Here is a 7249-nt window from a genome sequence, read left to right as displayed (position 1 = left end):
GGGAGATGAAGATTTGAAGACGAAGGTGGGCCCAGCAGACAATAAAGACTTAAGAAATGTAAATTGGAAGCACAATGTAATAGGATTGCATTGCATACTTGCATATCACCTAGGATTGGACTTAGACTCGTGATTGGCAACCACAGGTCGATTAGTAATGGAATCGATCATCCTAAAATATAATATATGATATTATCGTTGTATGCATGTTTAGACTAAATTATATGAATCCCGCAAGCATACAAATTTTAAATGATGAGACAAATTTTCAAAAATTAAAATCCCTCATTTTAAATAGGATTTAAAATTGATATCAAGATTAAAAGGAAATTTAAATATTGTTTAAATGTTCCTACCTTTCATCAACGATCAATGTATGAGATGCTACCCGCGGATACGGTCCGGCTCATATTATTGGGGGGGCCCATTCGTCGGAAAGCTGTACATTGGATCGACACATGTTGTAAGTTGGGTGGAACTCCCATGGGATTTGCTCATATTATTGGGGATCCACATGGCGACCGTCCATCACAACTTAATATTGATGGGTCATCTTGACGTGTCACAATAAACGGCGTCATATTATTGGGCCCTTATTGGACATGAGGTAAAAACGTGGAGGTTGCTTTGGAAGCAATTGGGCTCTACCTTTTGAAAATTATGGTTGGCTGATATTATTCGGGACCATAGTTTGTCAATTGGACAACATGTTCCCACTAAGGAAAACAGTTTTCCGTTTTCACTAGAGGGTAGTGAAATCGTTAAAATAGTGGGAGTGAGATTCATAAAATAAATTTCACCTATTTTATGTCTTAGTAAATTAATTAAACAATCTCTGATTATTGTCTGTTTCTTTTCAGTATTTCATTAAGATGAATTCGCGCAATCCACTATTCTCTATTCTCGAACAAAATAAACTGACTGGCGCAAACTATACAGAATGGTTCCGTAAGTTGAAGATTGTCTTGACCTCGGAGAAGATGTTCTACGTGTTAGAAAAATCTCCTCCGAAGGAAGCACCAGCTGATATAAGTCCGGAAGAGTTGGCCAAACTTGATAAATGGTGGGACCATGATATCAAAGCCAAATGCTATATGCAAGCTTCGATGTCTGATGAACTCCAAAGGCGATTTGAGGATACCGTGAATGCTGCTGACATTCACGTACAACTCAAGGAACTTTTTGGGGCTCAATCGAGAGCTAAAAGGTTCGCTACTGTAAAAGAGTTAATGACGTGTCGCATGCGTGAAGGGACTTCGGTCCGTGATCATGGGGTACGCGTGATTTGGCTCATTCAGAAGTTGGTAACGCTTGATTTGGTATTGGAGCATGAACTCAATGTGAACTTATTACTTCTCTCTCTTCCTTCATCGTTTGACGGTTTTGTGGTGAATTTCAATATGAACAAGATAGAGGCCTCCCTTGAAGAGATGGTCAATATGCTTGTAACTTATGAAGCCACTTTAAAGAAGGATAAACCGGTTCTCTAGGTGGGCTCCTCTTCTTCTGCTAAGAAGGGGCCAAGTACAAAGGGTAAGAAACGTTCTGCCCCATCCAAGAAAACCGGACCCGAGAAGAAGAACAAGACAAAGGCTTCAAACATGGAAAAGTCCAAGGATGTTTGCCATCACTGCAAGAAACCCAGTCATTGGAAACGTAACTGCAAGGAATATCTAGAGCAGTTGCGAACTGCGAAGGGTATGTTTTATATTGAAATAAATGTTTCACTTAATACTACTTCTTGGGTATTGGATACCGGATGTGGATCTCACATTTGCAATGATTTGCAGGTGATGACAGGAAGTCGCAAGCTTAGAATGGGTGAGACCCAGCTGAGGCTCGAAAATGGTTCTAGAGTTGAAGCCAAAGCTGTAGGAGACGTTTATTTAATTTTGCAGAACGATTTTAAGTTACTTTTGAGAGATGTTTTATTTGTTTCAGACTTGATTAAAAACATTATTTCTGTTTCTATGCTTGATAGAGATGGTTTTTCTTGCAATTTTGTGAATGAGATTTGCAATATTTACAAGAATGAATGTTTGATTGGAAATGGACAACTTGAAAACGATCTATATAACTTAAAATTAAAAGACGTTCCAATAAATTATGTTGATAAACCGGTAACAACGAACAAGAGGAAAATCAATAGTCAAAACCCGGCAAACCTTTGGCATGCTAGGCTAGGTCATATTTCATCAAGGAGGATGAACGAGCTAGTGGGAGAGGGCATGTTTGATATGTCTGATATTAACTCTCTACCTACTTGTGAGTCCTGCCTGAAAGAAAAAATGACTAAATATCCTTTCAAAGGAAAATCTGAGCGTAGTCAAAATCTATTGGATTTGATCCATACGGATGTTTGCGGACCATTTAATATTGGTACAAAATTTGGTCACACCTACTTCATTACCTTTACTGATGATTATTCTAGGTATGGGTACTTATATTTGATGAAATATAAGTCTGAATCATTTGAAAAGTTCAAAGAATTCAAGGTTGAAGTAGAAAACAAACTAGGTAAGAGGATTAAAGCACTAAGATCAGATCGAGGTGGAGAATACTTGAGTACCGAGTTTTTGAGCTATCTAAAAGAGAATGAGATTCTCTCTCAGTGGACTCCTCCTATGACACCTCAGCTGAATGGTGTATCGGAGCGTCGTAATCGAACTTTGTTGGACATGGTTCGACCCATGATGAGCTTCACTGAGCTCCCACCTTCGTTTTGGGGCTATGCTCTTGAAACGGCGGTATTGTTGTTGAACAACGTTATACTAAAGCAGTGAACAAAACACCATACGAGTTATGGAATGGCAAAGCTCCTAAGTATTCGTACTTGAGGATTTGGGGATGTCCTGCTTACGTGAAGCAGACAGTGGGAGATAAGTTGGATAGTCGATCCACCTTATGTTATTTTGTAGGGTATCCGAAGAATTCAATCGGATATTATTTCTATCATCCTACTGAAACAAAAGTGTTTGTTTCAAGGAATGCCACCTTCTTGGAGAAGGAGTTCTTATTGGATAAGAAAGGCGAGATGATGGAACTCGAAGAAATTCGAGAAGAACCCGAAATACAAAATAATGATCCCATACCTCAAGAATCTTCAGAGGACACGCCTATACCTAGAAGATCCGAGAGGACTTCTAGACCTCCTATTCGATATGGTCTTCTTCTTGAAGGGGATCAAGATGAACCCGACGTTGGATGTGATCCAAGAAACTTCAAGGAAGCAATTTCTGATGCGGATTCAAATTTATGGCTTGAAGCTATGCAGTCGGAAATAGATTCGATGCATACAAACCAAGTTTGGTCTTTAGTAGATCCTCCCGATGGAATTGTTCCAATATGGTGTAAATGGATCTACAAGAGAAAGCTTGGGCCTGATGGTAAGGTATTGACCTACAAGGCACGATTGGTGGCGAAAGGTTATACTCAAAGACAAGGAGTTGACTATGATGAAACCTTTTCACCAGTTGTAATGTTCAAGTCCATAAGAATCCTTATTGCCATAGCTGCTTGGTATGACTATGAGATATGGCAAATGGATGTGAAGACTGCATTTCTTAATGGAAACATTAAGGAAGAGATCTATATGACGCAGCCTGAGGGATACACATCCATGGGAAGCGAGCATAAGGTATGCAAGCTTCAGAGATCAATCTATGGTCTCAAACAAGAATCAAGAAGTTGGAACCAGAAATTTGATGAAACAATAAAGGATTTTGGTTTCATCAAGAACCCGGAGGAACCGTGCGTGTACAAGAAAGTAGTTAAGGATGCTGTGACATTCTTAGTACTTTATGTTGATGACATCTTACTCATTGGAAATGATGTAGGGATGTTGCAGTCAACAAAGATATGGTTATCAGGTAGATTCTCGATGAAGGATTTAGGTGAGGCATCCTATATTCTAGGAATTCAGATCTATAGAGATAGATCTAAAAGAATGATAGGACTCACTCAATCAACTTACATCGAAACCATATTGAAAAGGTTTTCAATGGATGGGTCCAAGAGAGGACATCTACCTATGTGTCATGGAGTTTCTCTATCCAAGTCCATGTGTCCCAAGACTGATGAAGAGATAGAGAAAATGACACATGTACCATATGCGTCAGCCATAGGTAGTATCATGTATGGGATGATATCTACCAGACCGGATGTAGCATTTGCTCTGAGTGTCACGAGCAGATATCAAGCCAATCCCGGTCAAATGCATTGGAAAGCCGTGAAGGACATTCTTAAGTACTTACGAAGGACTAAGAATATGTTCATGGTATATGGAGGAAGAGAATTGAGATTGGAAGGCTACACCGACTCTAGCTTCCAAAGTGACGTGGATGACTCGAAGTCAACCTCTGGATTTGTGTTCATACTCAATGGCGGTGCTGTCTCTTGGAAGAGTTCCAAGCAGGACACCACAGCGGATTCCACCACTGAGGCAGAATACATTGCGGCATCAGCTGCTGCTAAAGAGGCCGTTTGTATGAGGAATTTCGTCCAAGAGTTGGGCGTCATTCCTGAAGCTGTTGGTCCAGTCCCGGTGTACTGTGACAACACGGGTGCCGTTGCTCAGGGAAAGGAACCAAGGTCTCATCAAAGATCCAAACACGTACTGAGGAAATACCACATCATCCGGGAGATCGTGGAAAGAGGAGACATCACTGTCGGGAGAGTGGCCTCTGCAGACAATATCGCTGATCCACTTACTAAGCCCTTGCCAGGACCATTATTTGACAAACATTGCGAAGCAATGGGACTACGTAGTATGACTAGTTGGCTTTAGGGCAAGTGGGAGATTGAAAGAGTGGGTGCCCGGTGAGCCAACTTGTGGCTAAGGGCTATAATGACTCTATGTATAAACAATCTTTTGTTTAATATAATTTACACTTTTATAATGACATTTACTTTATCTTTTATCATATTATTATGTTGTGACATACTATAAGATGTTTAGATGAAGACCTTGAATATACTATAGTGTATGTAAGATGTGGTGGCACATGGGGATGGCTATCATGAAACACATCTTATAGTCACTGTATATTCTAAACAGTTCCTAGTCGATTGAGCCGTCCGTTAATAAGATAAGGATCGCTCGAGATTGAGACTAGCATTTGCGATGCCGAGTACCACGTTTCATTGGTATGGAACATAGAGATGTTCAAAGCATGCAAATGGATATTCATACGATGAATGATCAAACTACCCTATCCGGACTTTCCAAGTGGTTATCACTTATCGAGTGGATAAAGTCCGCGGTTTTGGTTGTACACCATTAGTCCTTACTACTTGAAACATCATTGAGACTCTATATGCTAGTACTGTACTTTGACTCGTTTACCGACTCTATTGGGGTCATCAGGTGTCGGGATTGGGTACAGTTACGACACATATAGGAGTCGATGCTTTGTTGTCAAGGATTCACCACATACTTGCTAGTGTGGATATCCTATGCAATCTGAGGAGATATTAGTGTGACGAATCTCTGGCCAGAGTACATAATGTGTTTTAAGAAATGGTTTCTTAGTTGCACATGCGATGTCACTATTTGATCTTCAAGATGCATTGCATAGTTATCGAATCTCGAACGACTCTCGATTTACCAATAGTTTTTGATTCGATCGGGATATATGGATGAAGGGACCGTACTGTACGCTAACCAAAATCTATTGGTTCTTGCAGGCACTATCAGTGATACCTAGGGAATCATGGGGCGATGTTGCTAGGCGCTCTTACCATGATTCGATGGGCAAGTCGGAAATTGTTGTTCCGAGTCACAAGGAATTGTGAGCCCACGGCTAGCTGTATCCCTGAACCATTGAGGGTCACACAAGTAATGGATTTTTAATCCCCGTTGAGATAATTAAATTTAAAGAGTTAAATTTAGTGAATAAAGAAGTGGGACTTCTTATTTAAGAGTAGAGGGAGTAAGATTTCCTAAAATGACATAGTGATGGACATTTTTGGAAACCACTGAATTCGGATTCAGAAAATTTATCTTGACTTTAAAAGATGCAGAAATGGTTTTTGTGCACATTGGTGAAATTGGTTTATCAATCTGAGTCACGATGAATTTTATATTAATTTCTGAACATGCGGGCTTTGCTTGTCAGGCTTGAACTTATGACTAATGGGCCCTAAGCTGTTAGCAGCCCACATTATAAATAAGTTATTGCAGTACAGAAATTACACACAACAGAGGTCAAATTTTCGAAAACCCTAGCCTCCAGTCTTGAGAATTCGGCCGCCCCCCCCTCTCTCTGTCTTAGAGAATTTTCAGTCTGCGAATTTTGAATTTGCAGTCTGAATTAGCAGATCATATCTATTCTATCTCTTCGCAGAAACTTTTGATAGACTTTCTAGTGCAGTCTATCAGAGGGATTAAACTTCTGTTCGTGGACCTGATTGAAGAATTGTTCGTTCATCAGTTCCTGGGATATACAACAAGAGCAGAGTTATCTGTTGGTGTCCATAATCTCGTTTCGAGATTTCAAGGTAAAAATTTAATTGTTATTTAATTTTTACTAGCACAATTTAATCGTAAAGTTTTGATACCCATGATATGGAATCGTTCCATATAAAATTTTAAAACTTTCGCTGCACCGGGTATCAATTCTGATTGATCTGATCACCGTTTTCCAACAAAAATTGTGATCCAGGATTTTAGGTTGTTGAACTAAGGAAAATATCAGATATTTTAGGTCATTAGGTGGCGAATTAAAACCTCATAAGGTCACATTGGGATAGTGATTAGAAATTTCTCTTAGGATACCATCACTTAAGAATAAATTAGAATCGTGAATATATATTGCAGTAAGAGTTAGTCAACCCTTGTTGATATATATATCAATAAGTATCAGAGTGCACAACAAAAGTTGATTAGAGGCCTACTCATGTGGGTTTAAGATTAGAAAATTTAGTGTTGTTATGGTCTAAGGTATTTGAACCCAGTTGATAAGTTTTAAATTTCGAAGTCGAAATTCCATTTAAGGGGGAAAAAAATTGTAGCACCTAAAATCCAATTTACTAAATCGCATGCATTAAATTAAATAAATATTATGATTATTATTTTTAAGTTTAATCGATTTAAATTCTTTATTTGAATTATTTGATAGTAAAATATTAATTATTTATTCAAATGATTCTATTGTGCAATATAATTGTTTTAAATAAGCTTGCATATCTAAATGATTTTAATTGTTTAGTTTATTCATTTAAATAATCTTAAGTATTGTCCCGCTTATCT

Source organism: Henckelia pumila, chromosome 1, assembly GCF_033568475.1.
Source record: "Henckelia pumila isolate YLH828 chromosome 1, ASM3356847v2, whole genome shotgun sequence".
Taxonomy (NCBI): domain Eukaryota; kingdom Viridiplantae; phylum Streptophyta; class Magnoliopsida; order Lamiales; family Gesneriaceae; genus Henckelia; species Henckelia pumila.
This window is presented reverse-complemented; position numbering follows the sequence as displayed.